Below are 16,518 nucleotides of genomic sequence, written 5' to 3'. Positions count from 1 at the left end.
TACAAATTACTGAATTCTCCATAATTCTCTGAGTAAAACATTTACCCTTGCATAGATCAAATCATGGTCTCACCAACTTGTGGACTATTTGAGATCAAAAATAGAGTGATTCGTCACGGATACATTGACTTACTGTTAGGAACAGCGCGGGTTAGAGAAATCGGTCATGTCTTCACAGCAGCCTCCTTGGCTTAAACTTTAGTTTCTGTTTCATATGCATCCTTCACATTTGCGTGTGTATAACGAATGCAGATAATGTGGACGCCATGTATATCTCTCATTCATATCTATCTGCAATCAATTTGTTATTCAAAAGGACGTATTAACCCAGAGGGCTCACACACAGAAGGGACGTTGAGGTGATGTAATATAAGCTGAAATCCATGTGAAAGTGAGGGTGACACATGACCAGGCACTGAACATCTAAATGAGGAAACATCTGTGTAGCAGAGAGCTAATTAGAGTTAGCGTGTTTAGTGGAGGAGTGTTGTTATGTGATTAATGAAATAATATGGAGGAATGCAGTGAGCATAAATAGTTCAATATATCCAAATCAAAAACATCTCAGACATGAAATTACAGTTGCCTATTTTGTGCTGATGCAGTTTATCTAGAGGACAATCATCTAAACACCATCTCTGTCCGATGACTGAACATACAGTTGTTTTCTCATTTACAGTACAATCCTATTTACAGAGATAATTCGTTCAAATAATGCAAACATATGTAACAAAGCAACATACCAAAAAGCTATTGCTTGTTCTTGTTTGAAAGCCAGTAGTCATTTGGAAAAGTTAATTCAAAGCTCGTTGCTTCTAGATATTATATGATACCATGCCAGGACCGCAAAAAGCTATTGGGGCAGAACCTAGAAACTAAGGGTTACAAATGGATGTGTTTAATCGACATTCTTTATAGCCAAAATATTATAATATTTAAAAATACTATTTTTATCTTTATATTATCTTTCATCCAAAAATACTATCTTTAGTGGACTTGCGTGTTGTATTCAGAGCTTAGCCTAGAGAGAATACTTAATAGCTTATGGCTAGAAGACCTTAATAAAGGCAACAATAAGAACAGCTAAATGTAATTGCAGCAGTTGAGGAAGGAGCACAAACACTAACTCAGCACCACGGAGGTATCCCGATAAACTATTTGGTGTTCTTCCCTCTCTTTAATTGTGTTCCTGAAAGCTGGTAACTACATATTTCTGTATGCTTGCTAACATAGTATTTACTGCTTCTAACTGTACACAAGGTCTGTAATGTAATGATATGAGACACTCAGCTGTTTGATAACAAATCGCAATAACTATATTTTTACCCCAGACGCGTCGTAACATGTTTTCACGTGCCACAGAACAGACTCGGAGGTCATGAGTCAGGAGCGTGAGGTGTGATAAAAAATAATGCAGCAGCATTTTCTGTTAGCTTTAGGTACAGATTATCTTAGATGGAAAGGTAAAAGATAATGAAGGCACTACATACAAGCCGAATGTTATTAAACTGTTGGTTCTTGATAAGAAAAGCAAAATGTTCTTCCTTTGGAAATTGGAGGAACCCAGTCAAATAACCACTCCATTTGTGGGGACAAACTGTCTACAGGGATAGTTTTTTCTACCAAACACCTTAGCACTGGTTATTATAAAAATTGTCACATTTGATTTGAGGCCTCAGGTGCAACTCTGAAACAAAGGACGAGTTTCTAACTTGTGATGGATGGTACCAATCATTGTGTGACTCAGGCTGTTCCTAGGGTTTCACACACAATATGCAGTACAGTGCATATTCTGGGTTGTATCAGGGTGTGTGGGCAGGCATTTCTCTTCAGGATCTGGTCCAGAATTGTTTGTTTGCAGTAGTATATGGCTTGGCTCATCTATTATGGTACTGCTGATTGCTGCCCCCATTCTCTGAAGATTTTTGTCAGAGATGTGTCAGGACTTGGCACCTGATTTTTCATTTGTTTTAAAAAAAAACTACCTCCACTTCAATTTTGTGCGCTTCTTACCAGCGAAGGATGCCTGGCTCTGGCAGGAGAATGCTTGAAACGGTGCTAGAAAGCAGTGTGCATATGCAAGTGTGCATACGCATGTACATGCAAAAGAAATCTCATCCCTGGGAACATTCTCTACAGGCTCACAGAGGCTTTTTTCAAATTGGAGCACGCTGCAGACTCTTTGCCTTGCGCTGGCTGGACGCAGCCATAAGGGATTGTAATGCTAGCCAGCAATGGCGCGCCCCAGTTTCTTCCTTTTTCACTGGTTTCAGTCTTTCCAACATCTGTAGGAAAGGATAGGCATGGCATGAGAATTCCTATAGCCGTGCCATAGATGTACGGTTCCACTTTTTCTAAAACAGCTCAGTTCTTTTTGCTTTTCTCCCCCTCACCACTCGGGGTCACCCACCCCTCAGGCAGCTCCGTCCAGAGCCTTCTGCTGCCACCCAGCCTGCCCACCCAGCCTCTCCCCTGGGCATGCTCCACGCAGGGACAAGCTGGCCAAGCCTTTTGCTTGCTCCGTTTGAATTTCCCCTCGGGTTCTGAACACCAGGATTTGCTCAAGCTAGGTACAACATTACAGACTGTTCTTTTTCAGATACTGGAAAGATGGTCAGAGTTGCAGAGAGCATTTGAAATAAAGCTATTAAAATTTATTGTAGGTTCTGCGGCTGATAGACGATTACGGGCCTGCAGGAAGCAGAAGCAAAACCAGTTGGATAAACATATAAAAATGTGCAATTATTTTTAACTAGTGGATAAAACACTGCAGAGAAATAGTTCCGATTTCACATGGCTGTAATCGAATAAATTAAACCCAAGGGTGGTTCATTTCTTCGGACTGGTTCGTGGTTTTCTTTCAACAGCAGTGACTGGTGGTAACTGAAGGTAGGTAACTGGCTCTGGCATGCAAAGATGGCTCATCAGCCTAGTTTCTGTGATGGGTAAAACCAGATACCAGGTGACTCAAATCATAGCAGGCAAAAGACTAGCCTGCCTGTCTAAATTAAATACATGAAGTGTAGTTTCTAGCATTTGAATTTACACCTTTTGGCGTCGCTCAGTCAATCAAAATGTGTGACTAGCCAAAAAAGAGCATTGCGGCTGCATCTCGCGGGTGTGTCAGAGAACATCCACTGTCTGCTGCACATTCAAGGGCATAAGCCTGATCTCGGTGGAGTCACTGTGTACATAGGGATTTAAATGAGAACAGGTTTATTATACGTTAGTGAAGGCCCACAAGACCAATGCTTAAGCCAGGCGTCCCACAGAGAATGTAATGTGCTACCATCTGACAGGCCCAGGCCGCCACCCTGAGCGTCTGCATAGAGGTATCTTGGCATCAGCGGGAGGCGAAGAAAGGAAAAAAAAAAGGAATCAGCAGCACAAGCTGCAGAAAAACGTAATTTCTTCTGTCCTCTTCTGCTCCTTTAGACTTATTTCAGCCTTGTTAGATCACCTAACACTTTCTCTAAGAGACCACATTTTCCTACACTATCCAGTTGTGGAAGCCCCCAAGAAATTTAATCATCCAACTCAGAAGTGAAGGACCCCACACTCGCACGCAGGACGCTGTGTGTCAGAAAAGACAGGCAGTGGAGACCGAGCTGGACTTGCTAAAATAATGTACATGGGGTCTGTGCTGTTCCAGAAAAGAGAAACCAGCTGCCCCAGCTGACAATGAAGAACGAGATTGCGTGTTTATGTATGCACATAGGCCATTTTGAAGTAATTTTCTCTAGTGCTTTGTTCCTTTTCCTAATAAACCAACTTGTTTATCACTATAGCAACCAGCTACAGATTCCTGGAAAGAAGAGCTGCAAATGCCCATTTGGACCTCTGTGGTCACAGGCAGTTGGTACGAGCAAGGTGTCATACCTGCCTCCCAGAGCTCCGAAATGGCACACAGCGACAGAGCGGGGTGAGGCAGGCGTGACACGGTGTGACATAGTGTGAGAGGGGGACATGCAGAGCGAACAGGGCTATGCATAGCTTGATGGAAGCCATCACAAAAATAAACATTGTTTTAATTGAAAATAAATGCATTATATGTAAGGAAAAAAAAGTCTGAAACTCACAGCTGAATCCTCACTGCTGGAAAGATTCAGTTATCCCTCTGTGCCATGGGCTTCGGTGATGAAGACTGGAAGAGAAATGGACATGCGAAGAACCTGCCCAGGCGAGGTCCTCCAGGCACGGGTAGGGATGGAAATCAACGCTCTCACCAAACCCCTGCTGCCAGCACATCCCCCTGAAACCTGTGCCAGTGAGTATCCCGCCGGTGCTGAGCCACGTTCCAGGTGGCATCTCACAACCCCAGCATTTGCTGAAGGAGCAAAGGTCAGTGGGGCAGAGCAAAAGATGTAAACTCTGGCGATAACCTTCGGTCTAACATAATTATACAGAAGGGAAAGTGTTTATTTGCTTTTCAGCCTAGAAAACTGCACACACAAAAAAACCTACGTTACAAGAATGTTAGCAGAAATGCAAACTCGGGCATTCGAAGATAGGAAGCACCACAACTAAGATTGCCTGCTGAAGCTTAAAGCGGTCTCTTCAAGCACTTGCCTTATGATTCAGCCTTTGCACCTTCCATCTTCTTTTAAACCTACCTTTTCAGATGATAGGAAGAGGATCATCCTTATGCTGTTTGGCTACCCCTCCCCTGTATTCCTGTAACTCATATAGAAGCTCCTGAGCTCTCCCTGAGTCCTGGTACCTGGTCAGTTTGCTTATATTTTGAGCAGACCCCGGGTATGAAAAAAAAAAAAGAAAGTTTAAAGCTGTATGGTTTAAAAAGGCTGCTTGACCCTTGGTCCTCAGATGAAGAGGGCTGACTATTTTATTCCGTGTTTTGTTTGCAATGTAATGTTAATATTAATGAGGTAATGTTGTTGTAGCCCCAGTGTCCTAGCATATGTCAGGCAAGCCTGTAAGGAGATGTATCTTCTAGCAGACTACATGATACAGAAAAAAAAAAAAAACCAAGCAGACAAGTGTTCAGGCATACAAGCTTTTCTTCAGGTCTGAAACAGCAACTTACTGAAATGCCCTCAAAAGAGGAACAGCTCCGGGTTACTCCCTGGAGGTATTCCTTGTAAAGAAAATGTTTTCTTTCACCATGTTGTGATTTTTTTGTAAGGAAGACCCTCAAGTTGATGATTTTTTTTTTTGTCCTTGAGAAGTCAAAGGGTCTACTCCAGTTCCTCTTGAAATCATAAAGGAACCTCCCACACCTTTTATGTTTCAGACCTACATGAGTCCTTGTTGACAGAATAAATTGTTTTAGTATAACCAGACGTGGACTTAAACCGGCATTGCCAAACGCAAGCAAACTTCTCGGCAAGCACGCTTTGCCCTACCTGAAGACTAAATTAGCTCTGCGTGAATCTATTATCCTCTGTCTCACTGGCTAAAACCCCACCTGGGCTGACAGCGGTGACACTGAGACAGCTGGCAATCACCACGGTAAGTGTGTATTGTACGCCACGGCTTGCAAACCGTCTTGCAAGGCAGCTGGGTGACACCTCATATTATGAACCAGCAGATAGGAAAGCATCTTGGTCTTGGCTGGGGACTTGGTTTCATGATACAATATTTACTTCTGGGTTGGCCCTTGCCATATGGAAATAACTGGCTGACACTGAGTCTGTTTTTTATGAAGACATCTTTTGAAAACTGGTGTTCAGAATGCATCTCTGAGGTGATGAGTGGTTTATGGCATCTCTGAGATGATGCGTGGTTTATGGCACTGTAGTGTCTGAGCAGTTGGAGACTGGCAGTTCACTTCAAAGACCTAGAGCATATACCTGCCTCCCCAAACCTCCAGGGAATTTGGGGAGTTAGCTGGCCAAATTGGGGATATTTCCTTACCATATACTATTATATGTGTTGTATACAGTAATTTTATAAGATTTTAGAAGACATTAGGCAGGCAATGTGAAAAGGCATGTATGAAGATATGGTCTCTGCCCAATAACTTTACAGTCCCAGAACAACAGAGGATTTATCACAGCTAGGGGAGAGCAGGCACTTTTTCAAACCATCTCTTCCCTAGGCTCACATTTTTCTCCTCAAGACAAGCTTACCTGTACAGATCCATCAGAAAAAGAAAGAGGAGTTTGCTGCATCCTGGTGCAGGCTGTGAATGGTGGTACTTCCAAGGCTGTGAAGACGGCATCATCTTTGTTGTGGATAAGACAGGCAGTGGAAAAAGGGTCACGCTATATCAACACCAAACAGAAGCTCATGCACTGGAAGTGTTACTCAAAACTCTGCCTCTTTTTTTTCTCTCGACTAGACTAGACCAGAGAGAGGGACAGCTGGGCTTGGTCAGCACCCAGTTGGCCTGCATGCCTTGTCAATATGTCTGTGGATTACTGCTGCCTTTCCATCTGTTCGTGGTGTCTCCTCCCACACTGAAATTCTCATTAAACCCTAGCAGTGGTCATGATACCATAAATATACATGTTACACAGTACCCTTGCGCCGAGCTTGCAAACTCAGCCTGTGATTAGCTGGGCTCAACGATACTGAGGAACTGGCTCTAAGTTGGTCGTATTTGTAACACTGCTGCTGAGCCGCAGAGCTAATATATTCCTCCTTCCCTCTTCACTCACCTTCCCAGTATTTCTTCTCTGCGTTGTTCCAGCAGGATGTCCCTGGAGCCTTCCAGCTTGTCAGGCACAGCACATTTGCTTTGTGTTCGAAAGCATATGGCCAACAAAACAAAGAGCTTGCAGCTGGAATTTGAATGTGGCACAAACCGAATTGCTTTAAAAATCAAGGTATGTGCTAGGAAGAAACAAATTGTAGAAATGTCGGGCACAAAAGGTCACGTAGTCCAACCACTGATCTCAAGCCGGAAGACATTTGTTTAAACTTCCCATGGTGATAATCCAGCCGTCTCCTAATGTAGTACCTAACTGTCCCAATGGTAAGAAAGTCTCCTGATATTTAATATAAGCCTTACTGTTACTACATGTTCACAGGTTACTGTCTCGGTGCAAATGGAGAATTACTGACCACTTTCCTGTTTATAGCAGCGTTTTACACAGCTAGCACCAACACCTCCCTTTCATCTCCGCTTTTCTACAAAAAGCATTGTTTTCTAGAAATTCTTTCTTGAATTCATAATAAGTAAAAGTCTTCTCGTTCCATCTGTATATTTCTTAATATGTGGACTCCAATCCAAGAAATATTGTTCTGATCAAGATCTTAACAGTGCCATGCGAAGGGCAGTATTTACCGCCCATGCCTTCCGTATGATACGTAGAACAGTTCCATTCATTTTTTTACCTGTTATAGGTCCTTTTCTATGGTACTGTTCCCTAGCCAGGTTTTCTGTACATAATCCTACTCCCTCCTTTCTAAAGGTGGTAATATGGCTGTCCTTGTTCTTGTTCTTGTCCTTGTTCTTGTTCTTCAGGATTTTCCCCATTCCCCACAAACTCACAAAGTCCTCAGTGATTTCTGAGATTTTGTCAAAGGCATGGTAATTTGAGTAATTCCAGCTCATTCAAATATTCTTTAAAAGATTATTTTCCTATTCTAGCCTGTTCTCTCATTATTCATTTTAAACTCCATCAGGCAATGGATCATAGTTCATCCTTTTAGGAAAGACTAAGCCGTGAGAAAAGACATTGCACTTCTCAGTCTTTCTTAGGCTGTCATTTTTGACAATCTGTCCTTAGTATTCATGTTAGTTTAATTGAATTATAAAAGTTTTCCAAAATCCCCTTTTCATTATATGAAAACAATGGACAATAAGTCACCATCCTTCTCCTCCTGGATACATTCTGATTTTGAAAACTTGTTGTAAGCTGACTGTCACTCTGAAATATGATCAAGAAAATGCCCCACGGGATCACTGCTGAAGGTGTGGTGGAACAAAAAGCACATTTTTCATGAACAGCTGGGATAAAATACAGCAGCAGAGACACTTTCCTTAGACTGCTGGTAGGCTCATACATTCATTTCTCGGGCGATTTGATTTGCCTTTGTGCTTGCAGTCAATGCATGAAAGCAGGAAAAGGTGGGAATAAGACTTTGGGCAGGATGAAGGAATGCGCATTGGATAAAACAGCAGACTAGGGATGGGAGAGGTATCACAGCCTCCCAAATCCATGGTACCCTGGCTGTAGGGTAGGAGGAAATCGCTGCATAGATCCCCAAAACTGAGCTGCTGAAGGCCTGTAACAGATTATCGGTGTAGACCCTGGCTCTCCAAGGGAGAGGGGACATGTCTCATACCTTAGAAGGGATTGGGAATGGGAGGAAAGGGCTCTTCTTCGTCACAAGGCAAAGAATGAGGACACGCTATTATTCCCAGGAGCTATTTTTCAAGGACAATTTGCCCTCAGGCACTGTTGTTTTGTTAATAAGGACGTGCCCAAGCTAAGCAATTTTCTCTAAGTCATTGTGTGCATTTCTTTCTCAAACCATGTCCATGGCAAATTATGTATAATTGGTCTGTAAGGCTCTCTGTGTCCTGCTTAATCTGCTGTTTACTGATATGCTCTTTATCAACACTGACAATTTTTTTCTTGATGATTTTGTCACCTCTAACAGAATGTAAACAGTGATTATGTAAACAGCTTACGCTCCTATTCACCATGCTCAAACACTTTGATTTCTTATCTTTGTAAGGGTGAGGGCTGGATATGGAAACATGGTAGCATACACTGCAATTTAATATTATTAGATATTATTAGGGCTGGATGGAAGCACCATCCTGCATTAGGGATGGGCCACCCCTGCTGTGCTTTGCTGAGGCTTGCACGTAGGACTGTAACTTCAGATCGTGCTTGGGGCATAATGTCAGCCGGATCAGTCCCCTCCTTCAGAGAATGAGGCTATGCCAGGTGTTGGTATGCCAGGGGATTTCTCTGATAAGCACAAGTAGCAGGTCCCACGTAAAAATATGCCCTCATCCAACCCTATGTGCCAGTGTACTGATACCATGACTTTCACAGATGTGAAGTCCCAAAGCATGAAAATTAGGTCTTCCCACAGCAGATTTCTTGCCCTGCAGCTTGAAATTTAGTACATATCAGTGAGATACCATATGCAGAAACTTTCATTTCTTTTCTTTCCCAGCAGGTGGAACTTTAAGGATTTGGGTTTATCATATTGTTTCAAGGAATAGTGTTCTTTCAGAAATGACCAGTTTGGGCATTTGAGAAGAATAAGGCATCTCATCCTTTGTGGAAAGACAAGGTCCCTCTCACAACCTTCCTCTCAAATTACACTATTTGTAATTCTCAAATAATCCGGTTTAACAAAGTTTAGCTATTTGCCAGAAGTTTTCACTAAAGATGAGCTATTGTATAATTCTCAAATGGCTCAGTTTAACACACCAGCTCTTCCAAGTCTGCATTGACATTCTATTACATATAGCATAAAAAGAAAAGCCTCATGAACTTGCTCTGTCAGTGGTGGATACTGGAACTGTACCATTTTTTACCTATTATTTGTTCTTCCATTTTTAGTCCTGCTGTTATTCCAAAGAGTAGTGAAATTATTCCACTACTTCACAGAAATCTCTGCAGTGTAAGGTTGAAAATGACCTCAAGAGGTCACTTCATCTAATGATTTCCACACGTTTTTAACCGGTGGATCAGTGCCAAAGTTCAGGATATTTCCCAGGCTACCATCCAGCTTTATTGGCACATCTTTAACAGGGAATAACTGCATCACGATTCTGTCGGCCAGCTATGGACCACCAGTGTCCCAGGACCTCAGTATGGATATCTCGAGTCCAGGAACAGCTGCTCAGTCATCTCTTTCTGTTGCAGATGCGGGTGCACACTGCTGCCACCCTTGTATTTCACACAACCTATACTTGGCCCCCCCATTTTCAAGGTGATCCTCAGACTTGAGCAGAGAATGAGCTCTGAGCAGACAAATTGTGCTGGCAACAGCCTGCTCCCAACCATCGTCCTCCCTGAATGGCTCTGGTCCTTCTCTGGCCGGGGAAGCTGACATGACCCTACCATATGAGAGAGCTTTCTATGAAAGTCTGTGCTGGGCAGAGGCTGCCACCCTCAAAACAGCTCACCCAGCTCACGCTGGCTTCTGGCTGGCAGCAGGCTGGGCAAATTGTCCAAGCAATCTACAGATGGTCAGCAGAGCAAGAGCCCCAATTTACCCTATCCCCATTTTTGAGACAAAATTGAAAAGATTTACCCCATCCTCAGCTGCTCTTAAAATCTTTCAGTGTAGAGGATGCTGGCAGTCCCTGCGGTAGCCAGTGCTCAATTGCCCTTTCAATTAAAAGGACAATGTCTAATCTAAATTACCTTTGCTCTCAGCAACTGAGATGATTACTTGTTTTTCTGCTGATTTTGGAGAAAGAGTACATATTTTGTGCATGTGAAGACTCACATTATCCTTGTCTTCTTTCTAGAAAAGACACTCAATTCTTTCAACCATTCCCAAGAAGTCACATTTCTTACTATTCATGTTGCTCACCTCTGAGCCACAGAGGTGTATTCTTCTAAAAATACCCAGCCCAAAAATGGACACAGTTTTTCAGCTGAGGTCACTAGTGCCAAGCCAAGTAAAAGAACTGCTTCCTATATTTTATACCTGTTAATGCATCCCAGAAGGGCATTTGAATGTCTTGCAACAGCGCTATATTTTGCACTTTCAATTGCAATCAATTGCCATCTTCCGGATCCTTTTGTGCAGCAGAATAAAACCAAACAGATCAGGACAAACCTCTACAGGGCCCCATCTCTCCTATCATCGCATTTAAGTAACCCACTGAATGATGAACTCAAATAGCGGTTCACAATCAGTTGTACATCCACCTCAGTTTTTTTGGGGTCATTTTCCTTCAGCTTGCTTATGAGAACGTTGTGCGGGATTGTCCAAAGTTGTGGTATGGTCAATATAAATCCTGCCTGTGGTTCCTCACACTTTTGCTAGGTTTCTAACCACGTTAGGGTATTTTGTTAGAATGGTATCATGTTATTTGCTCTTAACAAAACTATATTATTTGTTTTGTTGGTTATTAAGTGACTGTTCAGTGAGAGCATTTCCAGGTACTCAAGTTAAACTCATCCATCATTGTATGTGCCATAGGTTTCTTCCCAGTCTTGCTCTGAAGATAGATTTTTTTTACAGTTTTCCAGCCCTCTGGGACTCCCCATCCACCTGCAATTTTCAAAAATGATCACTAACAGTTCAGCGGTTGCTCAGGATAAGTCCTAAAATACTCTTGGAGAAATTTCCTCAAAGCCAGCTGACATGAATACAGCTAGCCTGTCGAGATAGTCCATCCTCTGGTCCTCTGCTCTTGTTGAAATTAATTGCATGAAATATCTGGTCAAAAATAACTTTTTTTTGGTGATTAATAAAGGAAAAAAAGGAACTTCATAGAAAGTCAGTCATGAATATTGTTTTTAAAATGTTATGCATGTTTGGGTAGACTTTTCAGAAAACCTCACCTACAATGCAATGTATAGACCCCCATGGACCAAGCACAGCACAGTGATTTCAAATTCCACCCTGAGCTCCATATGACAAATATATTAACTAACTTTACTATTATAACAGTTCCTGGCTAGACTAAAATGTAGAGATGGAGTCACAGTCACCAAAGTCACTCCATGAGAAGATCAGTCCTTTATAGATCACTATTTATTGTAAAGTCTGAATCATTTCTCTTTCTCAGAATCCTTTAAAGGATTAAGTGTTAAATTATATATCATTTTAAGAGCTGGGTTTGCTAGTCCTTTCTCTCCTCATAACTCATTGCCTTCACCTCTACCTGTATTTATAGCGTGCATGAATGAATTTTGCCCAGGCAGAACATAAGATAAAAATACTTCTGAAAGTTAGTTAATATCTGTACTTGGATGCATCACGTAGCAATGATAATCCTCATTTTTTCAGGTTCCTCTTGTTCTTCCAGCTTTCTGTGACTGATGTCAAATTTACGCTTCTACTCTTTTTTATGCAGAATTTTTTTTTTTAACACAGCTCCTCCTTCTTATGCCAGAGTGTTTTTCTGTGATAGATGCAAAACGTCACATGAAATCCTGGGTGTGCTCCTTTTACTCACACACAGGCTCTCTGTACCGATGCAGATTCACCTGTTTACAATATCAGATCAGGTGTTAAGGGTCGTTAGAATTTCTAAATGAAATTTTTGCTGTTTGGTAGCTTGATGGTGGCTTTGCCGCTGACTTTAACAGGTCAGAGCATCAGCCACTGTTTGTCCAAAGCTTTCAGTAGAACATTCCTATTGTGGAATTCATACGACTACAGGGTAAATAAAGGCATTCGTCCTCATTTGCGCACTGCTTCTTTGCAGGGAATGGATAATCACACAGAGTGCACCAGGATGAAGGTCTCGCAGCACTGGTTGCACATAAAGAAGCTCCAGTCACAAAGAATTCATAATCTAATTTCAAACAGGGACAATAAGTGTCTATAGCACAGAAGTAGAAAACTAAAGGAATCATGAGAAGTTTTTAAGCTCTTACAGAAAACTAAGATACTTAATTCAATGCTAAATAGGCTTTTTTGTGATAAACAGACCTTTTCTCCTCAATAGGGAGCTGCATGCTTTTTATACCTTCTAGATATTGCTGCTCTAGACAGCAATGCAATAAAACAGGCATTTTCATTATTAAAACCTTTTCTTCAACTGCTTATAGCTTTCTGGAAATAAAACTTGCTCGCCTGATTTCTTAACATCACAACTGGGAGAAAACAATAACAACAAAAAAGAAGCAGACACTAAAGTGATACAAGGAACATGTAAGATATTAAATAAGAACAAAAAACAAATAAAGGTTGTCCAGTCTCCTAGATTTACATGACATCAGGCTTGCTGGTGTCAGATGGGATTCACCTTTCTCAAAGGGGGAAGAGGGTCTTTGCTCACGAGCGAGCAGGACTCATTGACAGAGCTTTAAACTAGACTTGAAGGGGGAGGGGGATAACATCAGGTTTGCCTGTGACAAGCTGTGGGATGACAGGCCAAGGTTAGAGGGACGGAGTGCTAGTGAGGGCCCTCAGCCTGTTGCTCTGAGATGTGCTGGCTGCACTGCAGCACACCTGAAGTCTTACGGAGATGAGCCAGGGGCTCCTGAGGTAATAGGAGCCAAAAGGGAAACGCTAGTGAAATACTTGAAAGGAATTAAGTAGTGTTCCTCTAAGAAGGTGACATGACCGACAGCCCAGCTGAAGTGCCTCTGCACCAATGCACGCAGCAGGGGAAACAGGAGGAGTTGGAAGCCATCGTGCTGCTAGAAAGCTCTGACCTGGTTGCCGTTACTGAAACTTGGTGGGATGAATCCCATGACTGGAGTGCAGCTATCGATGGCTACAGGCTGTTCAGAAGGGACAGGTGAGGAAGGAGGGGCGGAGGTGGTGCCTTCTACATCAAGAAATGGACAGAGTGTGAAGAGCTGTCTCTGAAGAATCACCATGAGCAGGTTGAAAGCTTATGGGTAAGAATCAGAGACGGAGGCAACAAAGGGATCCTTGTGGTGGGTGCCTACTACAGGCTGCTTGATCAAGGGGAGCCTATTGACGAAGCCTTCTTACTCCAGCTAGAGGAGGCATTGCGCTCGCAGGCTTTCATCTTGCTGGGGGACTTCAACCTCGCCGACATCTGCTGGGAAAATAGCATGGCGAGCTGTAGGCAATCCAGGAGATTCCTGGAATGCATTGAGGATAACTTCTTAAGCCAGGTAATAGACAGCCCTAACAGAGGGGATGTGATACTGGACCTGATGGTCGCCAATGCAAGCGAGCTAATCGATGATGTCAAGATTGGAGGCAGCCTGGGCTGAAGTGATCATGCACTGGTGGAGTTCGCCGTCCTGAGGGATGTGGGTGAGGTGAAGAGTAAAGTCAGGACCGTGAATTTTAGGAAAGCAAACTTCCAGCTGTTCAAGGAGTTAGTCAGTAGGACCCCCTGGGAAACTGCCCTCACGGAGAAGGGAGCAGAACAGAGCTGGCAGATCTTTAAGGATACTTTCCATAGAGCACAAGAGCTCTCGATCCCCAGGTGTAAGAAAACAGGACATGAAGGGAAGAGGCTGGCATGGCTGAGTCAAGACTTGCTGGTCAAACTAAAGGGCAAGAAGGAAATGCACAGGCAGTGGAAGCCAGTACAGGTATCTTGGGAAGAGTACAGGGATGCTGCCTGTTTGCATAGGGATGGAGTCAGGAAGGCTAAGGCGCAGCTGGAGCTGAACTTGGCAAGGGATGCAAAGCACAATAAGAAGGGTTTCTACAGGTGTCTGCCAGAAAAGGAAAGTCAAAAAAAGCATAACTCCCCTAATGAACACGACTGGCAAACTGGTAACAACAGACGAGGAGAAGGCTGAGGTACTCAACAACTTTTGGCCTCAGTCTTCACTGGAGATGTCTCTTCCCACACCTCTTGAGTGGATGGACTGCAAGATGGGGACTGGGGGAACAAAGTCCCTCCCACTGTAAGAGAAGATCACCTGAGATCACTGTAAGAGAAGATCACCTCAGGTTCGTGACCACCTGAGGAACATGAACATACATAAGTCTATGGGACCTGACAAGATGCATCCCAGAGTCCTGAGGGAATTGGCTGATGCTGTTGCCAAGCCAATCGCCTGATGTTTGAAAAGTCATGGCAGTCAGGTGAAGTCCCTGGGGACTGGAAAAATGGAAACGTTGCACCCATTTTTAAAAAGGGTGGGAAGGAGGACTCTGGGAAATACCGACCTTGGCAATTTGCTGTCCTTGTTTGCCTGAGGTCTCGTTATCAAACCTGTTCGAAACAGAGTTGTGCTCAGTGCTCTTGTTTAATGCAGAGCATAAAGGGACAACAGAATTTTATTAACCCCAAATTTAAAATGTATCTGCACCTTACCAGGAGCAGTCCTACCAGTCTTACAAATAAAAGGCAAATGGGTCCTACGCAAGCCCAATTTCTTCTCTTCCAGCTCCAGCAGAGGCTGGCACAGAGCTCCCTCCTCTGTAGGACTTCTGTCCCCTGCAGCTCCTCATAGCTCCACTCTTTCCTCCAACAAGTCAGGGCCCTCAGCGGTAACTGACAGGATCCCTGCCTCAGCTTGAGCAGGGGTTTGCCTTCCATGGATTCATTAATCTGGCAATGCAGATGATAGACTCCTACACCTGCACAAAGTTCATTACAAGGCTGGGGCCAAAATAATTCACAGCTCTACTCTGTGCCATAGTCAGGCTCAGTTACTCATCCCAGCCTCACACCAGAACAAGGTTTAGGGGTGAGGTGAAACCAGGAGGAAGAAAATGAAATTAAACATACATAATAATGGAATTTTCTTGCATTATTTTCTCCATCAAATGGAATGTCTCTATCTTCCCCAAACCGCTTTTGTCAAGTGCCCTGTCTGATCGGTGCTACAGTCTGATCGGTGCTACAGGATTGTTTGGCACAAGCACGGTCTGAAAAAACAAACTTCACCCCCTGGAGGATTTTGCTGGGAATAATAGATCTGCGTGAAGGTCTAAATCAATAGAAGTCTTTCTGAATGCATTTCCAGGAAATCTGGACACAACATCAGTGACTTTGACTAAAACACAACGTGCCAGCCACTGTTTGGAAAGCAATTTATAGTTAAGTAATTTAAATTTCATAGCGAAGAAGGCCATATAGTGAGAACCTCATCCACTGCAGGAGGGGGAAGCTGGAGGCGTTCAGGGACTGCAAAATGCTTGCACAATTTCGGGAGGAGGTTTGAGGGTTTCTTTTTTTTTTTTCAAATATCTTTTCTGGATTCCATTCCAATCTCAAAGGAAAACCCTCTTCTGCCTCCCCTGAATCTCAGCATATATTCAGCTTTTGCCTATGGGTTTTTTTTTTTCCTAAGGTTTATTCTCTATCGGAGGATTATTTTCCCCTTTATTAAAAGCTTTCTTTTAGGCTATTGGGGAAGGTGTTTAAGGTCTGTATTCTGTCACTTCTTGTTTACATGTTTTCAAGTGTTCCTCCTCAAGCTTAAACTTAACTGGAGGAGAATTAGATATAGAGGCTATACCTCCATACAGTCAGTTGAAAAGCACAACAGGGAGTCTTCCCCTTTTACCATCCACTATTAAGACTAGAGCTTAGGAAAGGTCTGATTCTCTTAAGCCCAATTTTATGACCCAATGCCACCCCCAAACCTTTCTTTTCAGCTGCAGCACCATCCTGCAGACACCTAAACTGGGGACGCGTCCCTGTGTGCCGACTCCAGTGTTCACCGGGCTCATTTTGCCCTGGCTTCTCCTTGACTGAGCAGCTTAGCAATTACCTTCAGCCCAAACCCAGCTGGAATGGCTTAAGCCCACATTTGTCACCTTCAAGAAGCGTGTCCTCTCCGTGAGGATATATGCTAGCCATGCCAGAGACAAGGGGAAGAAAGAAATTGTGATTTCTATACACTGACTGAGGTGACGCCAGCGGATGGACAGCAGCAAGAGCAGGAGTCGCAGGGCCAGAAAGGGAGAAAAAAGAGATTTCATGTCACCTGGTGCTCCCACCTAGGATGGCAG

This window comes from Nipponia nippon, unplaced genomic scaffold, assembly GCF_047370975.1.
Source record: "Nipponia nippon isolate SJK-2023a ecotype South Korea unplaced genomic scaffold, ASM4737097v1 scaffold_4, whole genome shotgun sequence".
NCBI lineage: Eukaryota > Metazoa > Chordata > Aves > Pelecaniformes > Threskiornithidae > Nipponia > Nipponia nippon.
This window is presented reverse-complemented; position numbering follows the sequence as displayed.